The 19099-nt window shown below is 37.3% G+C and overlaps 1 pseudogene across 1 annotated transcript; it reads left to right on the top strand.

Annotated features, from left to right (window-relative positions):
* Positions 1 to 12381: 12381 nt before the first annotated feature.
* Positions 12382 to 14627, top strand: LOC147505866 (11S globulin seed storage protein Ana o 2.0101-like; annotated as a pseudogene). Its single transcript, XR_015193503.1, has 4 exons — positions 12382 to 12713; positions 13066 to 13354; positions 13435 to 13907; positions 14112 to 14627. The product of XR_015193503.1 is annotated as an 11S globulin seed storage protein Ana o 2.0101-like (transcript).
* The last annotated feature ends 4472 nt before the right edge of the window (positions 14628 to 19099 follow it).

Consider the following 19099-nt stretch of genomic DNA (forward strand, 5'->3'; position numbering starts at 1 on the left):
TGTGCACACATTTCATATATATTTTCCCTCGCTAATTCATATGGAATTTTATTTTACTACTAGTCTTCCTTCAGTTCATATGTAGTTTTGTTTTATTATTGCACTTCTTTTCCTGCTGAACTGAGAACTCTGGAGCAAGGTTTGTCAGCTGGATTGCTAAGGCAAGCTACATACACAACATCAAGGCTCGGATAATTCAGGTGATGACTATACACATCTTTATCAGTTACTTACTCACAATGAGGACTATATGTATTTATTGTTTAAACAAAAGGACCATATGCATCAATGTAAGTTTGTAACTTTAAGCAGTGTAAAATGTATAGTGCCATTATGCTATGAAATGGATAAGATATATGCTAAATTAACGAACACGTTTGGGATTTTTTGTTGTTTACTGGTGATTTTTTTTTTATGAAGATTGATGATAGCTAATAAACCATAATTGTCAGTATGGATTATTTATGTAAGGAGTAATTTTAATTTACGCATGGAACGTAAAGGGAATAATTCAATGATGATGGTATGTGGTTTCACTAGTTGCATTTGTTTTATGGACATATTTGGATTTTGAGAAGATAATGTATGAAGCTACAACAAGGTGGCTGCGGCCAAACGAGATTCTTGCAATACTATGTAATACCAATTGGTTTCAGGTCCAAGCGAAGCTAGTGTACTTGCCACAAAGTAATTCCTTTCTTTGTCTTACATGATATGTTTTTCAGTTGTTTGATTATGTGAACTGTTATGTTAGGAGTCTATTACTATGCTTCTTTCTTGGGTCTGTATAGGGTTTAGTTTTCTTGATATGTATATAGCGTGAACTTCTTAAAATACATAAAACTCGTTGTTTGATGTACCATGTAAGTGTGCTTTTATATTTTTTTGAAAAAAATAAAAAGAAAGAAAAATAGGTAATAGCTCTTATTGATAAGAAGAAAGAGTAATGTGATGTAGGACAAAGAGTGTTAACAAACGCTTCTGCTAGTGTCATAATGGTGGTTTACAAGGTATAAGGGAATAGGGTTACATAGTAAAGTTCCCATATCTCTTTGTAAAACTCAAATACATCACGAGTACAATATCGGCAACTACTTGTATTCATACTACTTAAAGTTTTGCTCTTAACTTTTATAGAACAGCTCCGCAGAAGACATTCTTTTGGTACCAACTTATTGTTTTTCATGTTGGCTTTTAGACAATTTTCTTTTCCGGCCTGCGTTGTTTTTTGTTGAAAGATTTAGAAATCCCTAGTTTCTATTTCATAGTTAGATATATAATGAGGTTTACTGTTTTGGTCTTTGTTTTTTGTCATTGTATCTTAGGTAGAACAATTGTATTTTATAATAGCAAAATGCTTCAAAACTTCCGGAAAGATGGCCATATCTAGACGCGAAGAAGAAGGATGGGAAAACTGTCAAAGAAGCTCATGAGTACTTAAAAGTAAGTTGTTTACTTTTAGTGCAAGAAATTGCATAGCCACTAATGTATGCCTGTCTGAAGTTTGTAGGGTTTTTTTTTCAGTCAAATAGAGTATGGATTACTCGTACACACGCATATCACGTGTATCAATTGGTCTAGATTTGATTACAATATCGAACATGTATAAAGCACAATGTCTACATATTATAAGGACGATTCTTTTTGCCTATTGATGCTTTTTTTGAATTAAATTGTCTTCACATTTTGTACAGCTGTCTTTTTGCTTCAAACACGTTTGGGCTATATGATGTATAGTGTCATTATGCTAGTAAATACTCTTGCTGATTTCTAGTGAAATTGCAATTGCTTGTCGCCTTGGTGTAAAGGTACTTCCAAAATCCTCTATGTACAATTCCCCCTTCCACTTCTACATCTAATACCTCTTTTCCACACTTTAGGTAGCAATTGTTATTGGAGGTCGGAAAGTGGAGACTCATGGGTAACTGTTACTGGGCTGGGTAGACCTACAACCTATAAAATCGGGTAATGGCTTTGTGATCTTTCTTCATTCTCATTTGCATTACGATGTTCATATAAGCTTTGGCGCAAGTTTATTGCACGTTCTTTGATGTGTGCCTTATGCAAATATTTAGGCGCCTAATGCCTTTGAATGATTCTTTTTTGTGATTGTGGGTGCTTTGTTGTTGGAATATATTGTGCATGCCAAGGGTGCATTAACAAACCTGAATATGAAGATATGGCTCTTGGAACCCGACAACAAATTGAAACACGCAGTCCACATGCATTTGCTCTAGAAATTGTATGTCATGTGACGACATCCCCAACAAAGAGTGGAGTAAGGACTCTCTTTCTAGTGTCTCAAAATAGAGTGGGGGATTTGCAAGAAGCCTTCGTGTCTTGGTAAATTCAATTTTTTGTAAGTTTGATTTGTAAATTGGGATTGGTGGCATTGGTGGTTTTGTTTCTGGTTATTCATTTGTTGATCAAGTTTGTCAAATGTGATATCTCTATAACAGAATAATTGTATGTGCTAGAACTAGATGTGCAGAGGGAAACAATTTGACCCAGGAAATTTAATTTGTATTTTTTTTTGTTTACTATCTATAGATTACTAACGGATATTTCCGTTACAAATAATAGTTAGTAAATAGCACATCCATTACTAACGGATATATCCGTTAGAAATGACAAATTTAATCAGGCCATTAACTGTTGTCTATCTGTTACAAAGAATTTTAGTAACGGGTATAACCGTTACTAAAATTATTATCAGTAACGCTTGTATCCATTACTGAATTTGGCCTAAGTGAGAGTGACGCCCCAGAGCTAACGGATATAACCGTTAGTAAAAATATAAGTAACAAATATAATCGTTAGTAAACTACCTTTTCTGGTGTAGTGTTGGTTTCTCAACTAAGCCATAAGTGTGATTCTTATGCAAAAAACCCATCTCATCTTGCATGACCTTCAACCATTTCTTCTTGTATGTACCTTCAAGAGCCTCTTGATAGTACATAGGTTCTCCACCATCAAATAGTAAAACATATGCATGTGGTGGATACCTGGTTGAAGCTTGTCTTTCTCTCTCGAATCTCCTTACCCCATCTTCTTGTGGCTCAGGAGGATGCCCTTCTTCTTGCTCAGGTGGTGGTTCATGCACTTCATCTGCATCTTCTATATCAATAGGTTCTAACCTATCATGAGCAATATGATCATCATCATGAGCTTCAAACCTATGGTTCTCTGCATTCTCAATGCCTTCTGCACGTTCCACATTAGGAACTTCTGGTTCTAAATCAATAAGATCATTTGTGAAAGTTTCTATCTTCTAACCCTTTTCAAAGTCTGCTATTGTTTAGTCTTCCAAGAACACAACATCTCGACTTCGGATTACCCTTCTTGTTAATCGGATCATAAATTTTGTAGCCAAACTTCTCATCCCCATAACCTAGAGAAATGCACTGCTTAGCTTTGTCATCAAGCTTGGATCTCTTATCCTTAGGAATATGAGCAAATGTTCTGCACCCAAATACCCTCAAGTATCTATAATCAACATCTCTGCCTGACCATACTCTCTTTGGATAATCAATATTCATAGGCTCGAAGGTGATAGGTTGATTACATATACGGCTGTGTGCATTGCTTCTATCCAGTAACTCCTTGATAACTTAGAGTGAGACAACACGCATCTCATTTTCTCTACATTGGTACGGTTCGATCATCCTCTCGGTAATACCATTGTGTTGCGGTGTTTTGGGAACGGTCTGCTCATGATGAATCCCATAACTCTTGCAATACTCTTCAAATGACTAATGTACTCTCCCCCATTATCTATGCATGTGAATACACTTCAAAGGCTTCCCTATCTCTCTTTCCACCATGCTATGGAAAGTCTTGAACACGCCAAGTACTTCATCTTTGGTCTTCAAACTATATGCCCATATCTTTCTTGACACATCATCAATGAAAGTCAAAAAGAACAAAGCTCTCCCGTGGGACTTCACTTTCATAGGACCACATAAATCTATATGTACTAGCTCAAGGATATTCTCCTTTTGGTGAGAGGGGAATCTTTGGAAAGACACCCTGTGTTGCTTTCCAACCAAACAATGAGTATATCTATTTAAATGCGTACCTTTGATGTTTGGCAAGGCCTTTTGCTTGGCAAGAACTTCCATGCTTTTTTCTCCCATATGACACAGTCTCTTATGCCATAGTTTGGAGGAAGCTTCTTCTTGTGTCGTATTTAACTTTGTTTTACACAAACTAGCTTGTGTTTTGTAAAACGAGCAAATTTTCTTTCCTTTGGCTACTATAATGGAACATCTGCTCAGTTTCCATATTCTGTTACCAAACGAGTTTTGAAAGTCATCATTATCTAACTTTCCAATGGAAATTAGGCTTCGCTGAATGTCAGGGACATGTCTTACATCCTTGAGTGTCAAGGTGTAGCTGATATTGGTTTCTACATGAACATCACCAATGCCTATAATCTTTGAGACTTCATTGTTACCCATTTTCACCTCACTAAAATCACCCGATTTGTAAATAGTGAAGAAACTCTTGTAGGGTGTGACGTGGTAGGAAGCACCTGTATCTACCACCCACTCTGTACCCTGGCATGAAGTGCTCAAGCATAACTTGTCACCATCTAACACAATTCCTACTTCACCTTCTGAAACTATGATAGTGAAGTTTCGACCAATGGTGCTTTCTTTCAACTCTAACTGGTCTTCATGTACAGTACTAGTCTTCTCATCCCTTTTCAATTCTATGCATTCATACTTGAAGTGGCCATAGATACCACAATGATAGCACGACAAGTCTTTCTTAGGAGGCCGGTCTACTCACGCTCCTAGATTTTCTTTTGTCATCACCTCTAGAATGAGATGGCTATCTACTTTTACCTCTTTCTTGTTTTTCTATAACAAGGATCTCTAAGTGACAGGAGCTACTCTATGCGTCCTTTCTTGTCTTCTCATAGAGGTCTTCTAATGTCTTCCACAGGCTGAAAGTTATGGTCTCTTGGGATACAAGGTGGATTATATTGTTGTCAATCCGTTGTCTAATACACCCAATCACTTTTTCATCAAGCGTCATCCACTCAGCCACAGCTATTGCGTCGGGTTTTACTCCTCCATTCTCAATGGGTTGTGCCAAGTCCTTGTAATAAAGCAAGTTAGTCTTCCATCTTGACTTTCCAAATGGTGTAGTTACCTCTATTTAGACTTGTCATGCGAGTGTTTATAGAATGATCCATCTCAACAAGCTATTTCAACTCAAACCTCATTTTAGGAATTTTATCAAACATATTCTGAGCAAGATTTGGATAACTATCTTTGTGATTAATCTAACCACGGCTCTGATACCACTTGTTGGGAAAAAAAAACGATACCAATCGATCCCCACTAAGATAGCTTGCACTTGGACAATCTACTACTACTCCAATAAAAAAATCTAATCTTTTACTACAACCAACAACCAACCTAACCTTCCTAAGCAATCAACAACTATCACAAACAAGTAATAATAAAGCAAAGAAAGTAAAGCATACCACAACACAAGATGTAATGTGGTTTGGCCAATGATGCCTACTTCCACAAGAGTTAATTTTTTTATTAGTGTGGGAAGGAAGATTACAATTACTTCTCTCAAGTCTCTCCAAACATACTAGATCTCTCTTCTTTCCTTACAAGCTTTTTCTCTTTGCAAGGGTTTCATCTCAATTTGGTTGCTCACAAAATTTGGTTTCTATTCAAGACTTGGTTTTTTCGAGAAATCGGACTCTTCTATTTATATTGGTGTGAAAAAAATCAGTGTAAAAACACGTTCTCGATATTCTGGCGAAATATCAAAACCTAGTATGAATAGGCTTGAGCGCGGGTGCATGATCAGCTCCCAAATGTGCGTTTTATTACCTTTCTATTACTGCATTACAACCCTTCTTACGTTTAATGAAAATACAACTCATAGCTTTTATTGCCTTTTTCAGGTTACAGAGAAATTCATACAACTTATCATAAAAGCTGCGTTTTAGTACCAAAATGAGCCTTAATCACGCTTATTATGAAGACCATAAGCTCTTATGAAAAAGTGCTAAAAGCGTCAAAGTCAAAGGTCAAAGCCCTCAACTCAAAAGACCAGAGATGGAGGTCCTTAGCACTAAATATGGCATTTTCCAAAACCTATCTTGATCAAGAAGAAATCAAAAAGCAAAAGGAAAAAGCAAACGCATAAAGTAAAGGGTGAGGTGTCTCAAATGTAATGGAGAAGGGCAAATCAGTCAAAAGCATAAAGTAGGGGTATATAAACTAAAAAACTAAGGGAGAGAGAATGCACCTAGACTTAATCTAGTGTCATGTAGGATTTATTTTCTAGTCTTTTTTAAGTCATTTTACTTTATTGTTCTTCATTTCAATCTTGTTATTTTGCTTTGTTATTCAATCAATCAATCTTCTTTTTGTTGTTCTTTGTTCCCATCTTTCATTTCAATCATTTCTTTCAATGTTTGTGTTATTTCAATCTTTAAACAACTTAAGTTTTTAATGTTCTTCATAAACTAGAAACCAATACAAGTCCTAAACTAGGAGTCTATCTTCCTTTCTTCAACTACCAACATTCAAACTCTAAACAATCTATGGTGAACAACATCAAAAATCTTTGAGGTACTCCAAACTAGTCTACTTCAGTGCGCTATTGGCAAGGCCAATCCGAGTGCGTGCGTGCCCTCTTCTATTTCCAGTTTTTTCCCAATTCCAGTAGACATGCGTGCCCTTTTCTATCTTCTTTTTCACGGCAAGGGCGCGGGTGATAAGCACCCAAAACTGTAATATTAAACCCCGAGAGACATAGCATTTTGGTCGATTATGTGTTTAATAATCATGTAATAATTATATTTTCATACTTTTGCAGGTTTCAGCAATTAAAATGAATATAATGATAAAACATGCATCAAAGTACGGAATACTTGGAATATTTGAAGTTTCCCACTCAACCCCGTGAAGCCCAACAAAGCCCGACTAAAGCCGGTTTCCAAAAGAACAAAACCAAAGTCAGAATCGGGTCCATATAAAGAAGCAAAGAAACTTCCGAAGCTCAAATCGGATAAATCTAGATGCCGGCGTTGGCTAGTGAAGCTGCCATAGCGACCGGGCGACGAACTTCTGGCGCAAAGAAGGACGAAAAGTCGTAAAACGCCAAAATCGGCGCCCATCGACACACACTAAGTGGACCCACTCTACGGGACCAAAGGCATGACGAGTCAGCATAGGCAGGTGGCAAGTGATGAGTTCAATTTGGTGCCACCTTGCAAGAGGAAAGACACGTACCAATTCAATGTTTGAATTGAATTGGGCTAAAAGACGAAAACAAAACATAAAAAGACAAAATCTTATAAAGAAAAGGACAAAGCTAAATTAAACCGGGTAAAACCAAAACTTTGTATTTCAAGGTTTTGATTCTCTCAATTCAACAAAAGGCCAAAACTAAATTAAAACCGTCTCCAGTCTCCAGCCTATATATATGAGGGGGTAGCCTTCATATATCTTCCTTCAGCATTTTCATGCTTTAGCATCCGCTTAGCTTTAGTTCGTTTTCTTTCAGTACTTACATTCTGTCATTTCCATTTCAAAGAACTTAAAATACGTAAGTTATTTTACCCTTAATAACAATCATTTCTTTTCTAGTTTAATTCATGTCCCGTGCATTTATTTACTTAATGTATCTGAAGAAGTTTTATTATTCCTTCTATGACCATGAGCTAATCCCCTCGGGGAGGGTTAGCTTTTACTTCGTGTGAAAATCCGGATTGACTCGTTAATATTCTAGAATCACTACTTAGGATTTAGGCATAGATTAGACATCCGGTCCCAAAATGACTGAGACTGTACCAATTTGGAGTGCTGATACTCCAGAACAATCTCGTGCGCGACCCAAAATGTCTCGCGTGACTCTCTGGTGTCAGACAACTCTCCAATTTGTCCAGCTGATGTGAAATCGAGCCAGGAGCTGAAATAATATACTAGAGATGAGATATTAGTTAAATTCCGTATGCTAGTGCAATGCGACCTAGAGATGTGGGCATGCGCTAGGGATCAATACTCGACGTCGTCTCCGAACACGAGACGAATTAGAGATGTAGTGATGTGGTAGTAAAATGTTGAAAAATGATTCTTGCATGAGCATGATTAACTCTCTCCCTGATTCTCCATCTTTGTTTACTTACATCAAAATCACCGTAGTAATTTACATTAATTGCATTACCGTAAAATTTATTAAAGCAACTAAAAAAAAACCCTAAAAACCCTACTCACCAAAAGTTCATTTCTAATATAATGTCTTCATCTTCTGTTTCCATATTTTCTGGATCTACTTCGTTTGCATTTGTAGCATCTAGATCTTGAGGATGAGCTGTTGGAGCCTTCGGTCGTGACGTCTAGATCTGGATTGTCGTGGCACTTGGAGATGTGAAAGTTGAGCCCTTGCAGATCTTGTGCGGTTAGTTGATCCATCGCGGCCTGATTAATCGGAACTTTAGGATTTGGTAAGTTGTTTTCTTCTTCTTGTCGTGTTCGTGCATTCTAGCTCCTGTGAACCTATGTAAAAGGGTGTCTTCAGTTAGACCCCGTGTACTTTTGAGAGAGTGTGCAAGTCGTGAGACTGGAGCTCTATGTGAACCCATAGGGCAGAGGAGTTGAGTAGTTGTTGGTGGTTAGACCATCAGTTCTTCGACAACATAAGTAAACACCATGTTAGCCTAGTGCATAGATGGTGTCATTGATTTCCCTTCTGATATTATCCACTAGTGTCTCCCCACTTCTGTTGCTCACTAGTGCTGCCACTTTTGGTGCCCAAAAATGTTGCTCACTATTGCTTCCCACTTTTGGTCAGAACCAGAAGTGTTGTTCGTTGGTGCTGCCCACTTTTAGTGCCTACGAGATGGTGTCGTCTTCCTCCGTTTTTGTTATTTGTTGTCTTGCATTATAGTTTACATACGTTTCAGTCCATACGTTATAGTTTACATTAAATATGATTGTGTTGTAGAAGTCGCAGCGTTATTGTCGTTGTCTATCTTGTGGTTGTTTCCTTTTGTTTTACGCTGACAATAATAGTGTCTCCTCTGTAACGATGGTATTGTCTTGTGTGCAGTTGTGTTTTCCATTGCAGAAGCCTACGGACAAAAATAAATAGTAACAAAAATTTAAACGAAGAAAAAGTGAAAAGCAAAAATTAAAACTTTAGACTGTAAAAGTCTGGATCTGCATTGTGGTGGCCATTAATGAAGGCGGTAGAGGATGCAAATTAATATTGAGCCTTTTGGCTTATAGAGTCTCTTGATTCAGCGAATTGTTGTGTTAGACTGATGAACTCTTGTTTGTCTTCTTGTTTGATATCGAGTAACAACCGTTGATAGAACTTAAAAGTAGTAGATCTATTTCAGCTGATAGTTGAAATTTGAATGTTTGTTTAACTTCTTCATTCCGCTTTCCGCCATGGTTGACTTCGGTGTTTTTCTCTATATGGGTGTGAGATCTGATAACATCTTGGAGCACTTGTGGAAATTTTCTTGCGTTTTAAGCCATTGTTGATAATTATCGGCCTCCTTTTGTTTAGTTGCTTCTACAAGTTGTCGTTAAGTTTCTTTGTTTTTCTCGAACCTTTGATGCAAAGACTTCCGTGGTCGGGCTTTTATCATCTATCTCCATATTTTTTAGATCTGCATCTCGCGAAATTGTGTCATTATAAGGAGAAGATACTAGCTAGTGAGACCGTAAAAGTTTAGATCTTGGCTTTGGTGGTATTTGAAGCTACAAAGGTGAAGCCTTTTGGTATGGTGGAACTTGATTGACTAGATCTTCAAGATTTGCTAAGTTGTTTCCATCGGACTGTTGTGTTATTGCCTGGTTGTTTACTTGAGATCTTGTAGTTGTCGCCATTAAAGGAGCTTGAAGGGAAAACGTGGAAGAGGGCCCATTGATAAGAACCGCAAACAGTGCCAATTATGTTTGGGTAAGAACTCACCCGAACGCACTAACGATCGTGTTCGGGAGATTGTTGTAGAATTGTTGATATTGTACCTTCAATGGCTGCCTACGTATCCAAATCGTTCTTTGGAATCAAGTCTCTCAAATGAACATAGTTCTTTGTTTCAAAGGAATGTTGTATTTATAGGATAATAATGAGAAATATCATTTCCTTAATTGCTAGAAAATCTTATGTAATTATGTAAAGTCTTAATATAGAAGGACAAATATGTTTTCTAAATCTGAACCTTCCATATCTAGCTTATGGTGCCATAATTTTGGGCAACGCAGGCACGCCATAATTTTGGGCAGACATGCCATAAATATGGGCAGAGCAGGCACGCCATAATTATGGGCAGTGCTGGCCTGCCATAATTTTGGGCATCGTTCGTACCTAGTAGTGAGTGGCGCTATAGTAGTACTCGACAAATTATGTTTGTAGGGGTATAAATATAATGGTACATACAGTAGTATTTTGGTCTGGGCATTTATTATTTTGTTATTGGTTCTGTCAAACTTGCACAACACTCCACCATCTAGAAAGAACTACCATTACACTTCACTTGACCTTTCCATTTCCTTAGAACAACTACCTTCTGTCATTTTCCAGATGATTCACCCACATGCTATAAATTTAGCTCAACTCAACCCTTTCAAACTAATCCAATTCTCCTGTAGCCTCAAGTACTTGTGCAAGTTTGAAGTTAGTTTCTGCCCATGTTTATGTAATGCAATTGTTATTAGTAATACAATCAATCTTTTCTATGTTTAGTTGAGTCGTTATCTTCTTCTTCAGTTTTATGGTTGTGAGTCTTGGGCTAGTGTAAATTGTTCATTTGCACTATCTAAGAAGCGAATTTACAAGAATTTGGAAATTCGTCCTTCTTTACATAAACATGCCTTTTGTAAGCTGACCACCTATTATTGCACACTCATCGGCACTAAAATATGTTTCCCTCTTGGAGGTGGAGGTAAACATAATCCATTAGATCTTATCTTTAACAAAAAACGATTAAAAAGGGTATCGAACTTTACAAGTTTTGACAATACGGAGACGAAACTTTTTTTTTTCTGTCAAATTGGGGACCAAACTTTTTAACTTTTGCAATGTGGGGACTAGTTACATCGGTAGTCAAAATTTCTCACACGGTGTTTCAGACACAAGTTATATACATTGTTATACACTTTCTTATCAAAGTATATCCATGCTACAACCTCATGACCATAGAAATTAATTCGAATTGTGAAACACCGTGTGAGAAAGTTAGATGGCATATTACACATGTCTCCACATTGCAAAAATGAAAAAGTTTGGTCCCCAATTTGACCGAAAAAAAATTTAGTCCTCATATTGTCAAAACTTGTAAAGTTCGATATCCTTTTTAGTCGTTTTTCTTTCCAATTAATTCTCCCTGGAGTTTTAAATGCATGAACGGCAGCCGTCAAGTACTCAAGTTTGATTCGATCCATAACTTAGTCACGCCCAATTCAACTGCTTTTGCAATATAGTGCACTATGGCTTGTGTTTCCGCAACATAACTGTTCTCAACACCCAAGCCACCAATATAAACACCTATGATGTTCTCACTGCTGTCTCTGAATACACCAGCCCAACCTGAGTTGCCTGGGTTCCCCAAGGAGGAACTGTCAGTATTAATCTTTGTTATATGTCATCTGGCAGTAACATTTGATCATAATTTATTGGTGCTCTTATAGGCTTGCATTGCAAGTTAAAGTTGTGTAGAACAGACAAGTACGTCGTAAGGAGTATTGTGCATAGTACTTTTGGTTAGCCTGTGAGCTCTCTTGACTGCCTTCCTCATCTGGATGCAAAAGAATCTGTAGTTGGCCTTCCCATCATCATACAGAATGGTGTTCTCGCGCAGTCACTCCTTCATATGCCATTGGCAATGGCGCCTGTAGTGTTCCACCATCGGACAACCAAATTACATCCCTCATATGCACGGAACACATACATCAGGTTGCGGCATGCAAGCGATATAATTGGACTTAGTCTTAAGACCAATCTAATACTAGGTGTGGATAACCCACTAGAACAAGAAAATTTTGCATCAAGGCGTCAGGTTATGTGTCATGAAAAAGTAATGTTAGTGTACCTATATAGATTTGACAAAAATATTACTGTACTTTTAATTCCTACGAACGATAATCAAATCAACCACGAAGAATTTAATGCACGCAACTCATGTCAATGATACTGTCTTTCAGTGGTATAATAATAATAGGACGGAAAAGTTTTGTACTCTCCACTGAATTTGATGGACACTCGCCATGTTATTGAGCTACATAGCCATGCAAAACGCAAAATGGCTGAAGAATATTACCAACCATTTGAAATGTGTCAATCCCTCACATACCATTCTCCCCTATAAATACCACATCAACCAATTCGCCACTTCACATCAAAGCGTAGTAGTATCAGTTCCCTTCCTCAATGGCTAAGTTTTCTTTGCTCGTCTCTCTAAGTGTTTGTTTTCTTATACTGTTCCATGCCCAAGCATCTCAACAATCACAACGACAAAGCCAGTGCCGCATCCAGAATATTGATGCACTCGAGCCAACTCATAGGATCCAGTCTGAGGCTGGTGTAACTGAACACTGGGACGAGTACAACGAGCAATTGGAATGCGCTGGTGTTGCTGTAACTCGGCATGTAATCCAGCCTAGAGGACTTCTATTGCCTCATTTCCACAATGCTCCTAAGCTCACCTACATCATCCAAGGCTGGTCTTCTTACCTAAAATCATAAATACGCCGGCCACAATTTAGATTGCCCAGCCAATTTAAATGCTTAATGCACAGTATGCGAAATGTGTCAACGGTCTGGCCCATGGCCATCGTATAATTACCTGGACCTCTTAGGGAAAATGTGTTCCTTAGGCTACACACGGCAAGGTTTCGGATGGATTCTAGTAAAGAAACATGCTATGATTCCATTAAAAACCTTGTCCCTAGAAGTGTCTCAATTTGAAATATTGAGAGGATAGCTCCTTAGCATTTCTTTAAAGTTATGTAGATTATAGTTCATACATTCACATCTAATTGTTAATGGATATACGTGGTTGAAATGCGCAGGTAGGGGTTTGCATGGAGCAGTCATCCCTGGTTGCCCGGAATCCTACCAATCATCCCAACAATCCGAGCAATCTGAGCAACAACAACTCCAACGTGAACAGGGCCAAAGCCAACAACAGAGATCTTTACGTGGAGATCGGCATCAGAAGGTTCGGATTGTACGCCAAGGAGACGTAGTAGCCACACCCGTTGGAGTGGCTAAGTGGATCTACAACAATGGTGACACCCCACTTGTTATGGTCTCCCTTATTGACACAAGCAATTATGAAAACCAACTCGACGACAGACGTAGGGTAAGAAATGTTGTAATAACATTAAAAGTGTGCACTTACAAGCATTTGATCCTAACTTCATTCTTTGCTGTGTATTTTAGTCATTCTACCTTGGTGGCAACCCCCAACAACAGCAGCAACGACAACAACAAGAGCAACAAAGAGAACAAGGCCAACGTAGGGGAAGCCAACAAGAGACTTCTTCCAACAACATTTTCAGTGGATTTGACAATCGGATGTTGGCCGAGGTATTTGGTGTGAGCACAGAGACAGCAAGAAGGTTGAGGGGTGAAAACGACAACAGGGGTAATATTGTTCGTGTTGAAAATGAGCTTCAAGTTATTAGGCCACCAAGAATGGAACAAGAGGAGGAGGAACAAGAAGAGCAACGATATGGAGGAAATGGTCTAGATGAATCCGTCTGCAACTTGAAACTAAGGCAGAACATAGATAACCCCTCACGCCAAGCAGATGTCTACAACCCACGAGCGGGCGATTTACTAGACTCAACAGCAGGAAGCTCAGCATCCTCAGCTACTTGCGACTAAACGCTGAGAGAGGAGTTCTTTATAGGGTAAGATTGAACAGAACCAGTTCTGATAAGTATGATTATAGAGATACCCATACTAACTAAAGCGTGAGTGTGCAGTGTTCTGCTTGGGTTCGGTCTCAACTGTGAAAGACCGATAGCCCCTCGCGTTTCTTAGTGAGAGTACTCTATAACCCACATTTATGTTATTGCTCTTGCAACTAATTAATGATTTGATTAATTTTGCAGAATGCTCTAACAGCACCCCGTTGGCACATGAACTCCCACTCCGTAATGTACGTCACCAGGGGTAATGCTCGGGTTCAGATCGTAGGAAACTACCAACGACCTATCTATGACGGACAACTCCGCCAGGGTCAACTATTGATTGTTCCACAGAATTTCGCCACGATGAAACAAGCTGGAGAGAATGGCTTTGAATGGATTTCATTCCAAACAAACAACCAAGCCTTAACAAGCCCTATTGCTGGAAAAAATTCAGTTATCCGTGCACTGCCACAAGAGATTCTCATGAACGCATTCAGAATTTCAAGTGAAGAGGCTAGAAGTTTGAAGTACAATAGAGACGAGATTGAACTCTTTGCTCCAAGGTCTGAATCTCAAGGAAGGGAGATTGCTGCTTGAGGAACTCAGTTTTTCTTTAGAGTAAAAATGCAAGTCAATAAAGCCTTTTGAATGGGCAGAGAGGTTTGCTTTTGTACCGGTTTCACGTCTTGAGTAAATAAAACATTGCTCTGCGATCTACATTTTATATGTTCTAAATTTAGGGATTACGGCCCAAGGATAAAGCCCCATAATAGTTTCGCCCCAAATCTATTCTAAATTTTAATTATGGATTTAAGGAAAATTAGGATGACTTCTGAGCAATCTTCACTAATAATTTCGATTTTAGGAAAAAATCTTTATTAATAATTTCAGCTCAAAGACAAAGATTATCATATGTAAATTTGGATTTACATATGTCAATATAAAATTACACATTTTTCTTTATCCTATGTTAATTTAAATTTTCATATGAAAATGTTAAATATATCATATGAAATTTTTACATATGTACATTTGTACTTAGTATAAAATTAATTAATTCTTTAATACTTAGTATTTTACATATGTACATTTGTATTTACATATAACAATGTAAATTTACACAATATTTTTGTCAATTGAAGAAGTCTATAAAATTATATTTACATAGTTGTTTTGTGTAAATTTTTAAATTTTCATATACAAACATAAATGTAGATATGTAAATTTAAATTTACATTGCTAACGTCAGCTCGTATTTTTTCTTTAAATCCATAATTAAAATTCAAGGTGGACCTTGAGGTGAAAAAAATTAGAAAATTGGGCTCTCAGCCCAATTACTTGTTTTACATTCAAGAACGATTTAACCAAACTAAACCGAGTAAAAATCTTGTTGCGTTCAAGGACAATTTACTAGGGCTAGCTCTAAGATTGTGGGGGCCAAATAGAAATCTTAAAAGGGACGAAGGAAGCTCCTGTTTAGGCTACAAAATTTTTTTTTTAACAGACATGGAGTTATCGCAAAAGGTTCCGACTTTAAAGGCCGGTTATATATAAGATGTTCCAACTCTATGTGTATATTTGCTATTTGTACTATTAAAATTCCCTCGGAAGCATTGATAACGGAAATATTTCGCAAATGCATGTAGGGAATAAGTACTAATAGGTAGTTTCTAATTGAAATAGTCAAATGTGAGAACTATATGGGGGTAATCATAGTTTCTAATCCGGTAAGGATTGTTTTTTTCCTTAACGGATTTCCTACAAATTATGACAATTTCTTTTAAAGAATTGCTAATTACAGTGGGGAAAAATAAAATAAAATGAAGTGTTACCTCAGTACCTCACACTAACAATTTATTTGCAGTTCTAGTTAAGTATAATTCAGTTATTCAGACTGCTCACCCAACTACATTAGAACTAGCTAGATTGTGTTTCATAACACATTGTCAAATAAATTTAATTGGAAATTTCGCATTATCTTGTGTTTGATTTATTTTTTTCGATGATATAATAATCTCGTGTTTGATTTGTAGTAGACCGTCTTGAGGGAAACTAGCTTAACCATCACAAGGCCGGATATCTCTTTCACTGTTGGACTTGTTAGTCTCTTTATGCAAGCTCCAAGGAAACCTTACCTTGATGTGGAAAAGCACATTCTGAAATATGTATCTTCTACACTTGATATGGGACTCACGTTTAAAAAGGATTCCGAGTTTGTGCTACATGGATTTGCAGATGCCGATTTTACTAGTGACTTGGATGATACAAGATCCACTTCAGGTTATGTTTTCTTTGGTGGTTCAGCAAGCATCTCTTGGTGTAGCAAGAAATAGGATTCCGTGTCTCTCTCAACAACTGAAGCCGAATATAAAGCTTCTTCTCTTACTGCTCAAGAGTGTATGTGGTTACGACGTTTGTTTAAGGATGTGGCTTCACCAATCATCAATCCAACGAGCATCTTTGGTGACAACCAAAGTGCAATCAAACTAGCAACAAATCCAATTTGTCACGCAAGAATGAAACACATTGAGGTTGAACATCACTTTATCCGTGAACATGTGCTTGATGGATCAATCAAAGCTGTAGAAGTACGAAGCAATGACAATATGGCTGACATCTTCACAAAGTCACTCTCTAAAGGACCATTTGAAACTCTCCGTACTCACCTTGGTTTGGTCTCTAGAAAATCACTTTAAGGGAGAGTGTTAAAATTAAAGTAATTTTCTAGAATAGGAGGTGTTGTAGTTGTTTGGGTAAGAACTCACCCGAACACACTAACGATCTTGTTAGGGAGATTGTTGTAGAATTATTGAGACTATACCTTCAATGGCTGCCTACGTATCCAAATCGTTCTCTAGAATCAAGTCTCTCAAATGAACGTAATTCTATGTTTCAAAGGAATGTGGTATTTATAGGATAATAATAAGAAATATCATTTTCTTAATTGCTAGAAAACCTTATGCAATTATGTAAAGTCTTAATATGGAAGGACAAATATGTTTTCTAAATCTGAACCTGCCATATCTAGCTTATGGTGCCATAATTTTGGGCAGCACAGGCATGCCATAATTTTGGGTAGGGCAGGCACGCGCTGGCCTGCCATAATTTTGGGCATCATATCTAGTAGTGAGTGGCGCTATAGTGGTACTCAACAAATTATATTTGTAGGGGTATGAATATAGTGGTACATACATCGCCCTCTATTTGTTGTATGGAATTTATTCCTTGCGGCAAAGAATAAAAAATTGTTGGATATTTAAATAGGAACTCAAGCTATAAAATTAAATGAAAAAAATTTATGGCAGACAAGTAAATATCGTCTTGAGATGGTGTAAAACATCGTTATGTACATACCATGACTATTGATGTCTGAAGTAAGGTGTTGCAATTGCAAACTTGAGGACCATTGTTGCGTGGAGTAAGGTGTCGTAAATACAAACTCCACGACTTTTGATGCCTAGAGTAAGGTGTCGTAAACGCAAACTCCATGACTTTTGATGTGTGGCGTAAGGTGTCGCAAATGAAAACTCCACGACTTTTGTTGCCTAGAGTAAGGTCTCGTAAACGCAAACTCTAGGACTTTTGATGCGTGGAGTAAGGTGTCGTAAACGCAAACTCTAGGACTTTTGATGCGTGGAGTAAGGTGTCGTGAATGCAAACTCCACGACTTTTGATGCGTGGAGTAAGGTGTTGCAAACACAAACTCCACGACTTTGATGCCTAGAGTAAGGTGTCTGATAATTGTAAAAAAGATAGTTTTACTAATGAATAAAGCGATGAAACTCTAAACGAAAGTAAAACTATAAACTTAACTTATACTAGACTTATCAAAGATATTTATTTTCTACTCTCGAATCTATTGAAGTAGAGATGGAATAGAAGATTCGTTCCACTCCTAGTTCTTTAGCATCCAAGTTTCCTATGACTATCAATCCTACCAAAGTCAATGAGAGATTTACGAAGGAAATTTATACTACGATGTGAATTCAAATAACAAGATACAAATAACGGAATGACAGAATGCTAAGAGTTGAATCTAGATAAAGAATTAGGAAATTTGATTCCACCTTGATTACCAACTTAATAAACTAGCATAGATTTGTTGTAAACCAATTCTTACGTTCTTACGGTAAGAATTGGTCATTCTAATCCCTAATTACACATGGCATTTCTACCAATTCATAACTAGCATGTGAGGTCGTCCACCCATTCTCATGGCGAATCAACGACCTTCTAGAGTGGAATAGATTCTTACAACGATTCTATACTACACAATCAAGTTTTCATCAAGGCTTCATCAAACCCCTCTAATGGAGGTTTAGCCTTGATTCATCAAACTATCATTTCCAATTGAATTAAAACTAGACATAATATAAAGATTTGAACTTTACTAATTTAACTACTCAAGAATTGAAATCCAAATTAATAACTAGGAAATGAATAACAAACAATAATTGAAATTAGATTTAAACAAATTTAAATGACAAAATCGAAATTAACAAGAACTACTATTTTATTTATCTAATGAATGAAGAACAATGATTCAAATAATTAATCTAAAACAAGGAATGAAACTAATTAATTACTCATTGAAATTCAAAAACTAGATCTACAAGCTATTATAATGGGTACTTTCTATTCTAAGCTATCTAACTATATCTTTCTTCAAAGCTAAGTCTTGTTTTATGTAAAGGAGGAGACCAGATCCACAATTTCGTGCATGGTCTGAGGAACCATGTTTTGGGCCGGAAAATCGAGCCCAAAGCCCAATTTCTTCAGTCCACAGAGCCTCTTTCAACTAGCTTTGACTTCATCAGATTTTTCGTCTACTTCTGCTCCTCTGATTGGGTCAAGGCTTATACCATTTTAAAGCTCTTTTCGAGCCGGTCGTTTTGACGTAAGGTAGGCCCAAATCCGAGGCCTGAGTCCAAAAATATGGTCTTTGGAAGTTCTGCTGACTTGTGCACTATTTCTGCCCGTGTTGACTTTTCAACTTTTGACCGGGCTTTATAAAGACTTTGTCTCCTTGAATCTTGGCTTTTATCATAGAACTTCTTAGCAACCAACCATTTGCTCCTTTATATCGCCAAAGTGGCACATTTCTACACATAATTGAGTTCCATGCCTGTAATACATAAAAGCACGTAATTAGTATTAACTCTTATTTTTTACTCGCATAATTGGTCTAA

The sequence above is a fragment of the Coptis chinensis genome, chromosome 4 (assembly GCF_015680905.1).
Source record: "Coptis chinensis isolate HL-2020 chromosome 4, ASM1568090v1, whole genome shotgun sequence".
Lineage (NCBI taxonomy): Eukaryota > Viridiplantae > Streptophyta > Magnoliopsida > Ranunculales > Ranunculaceae > Coptis > Coptis chinensis.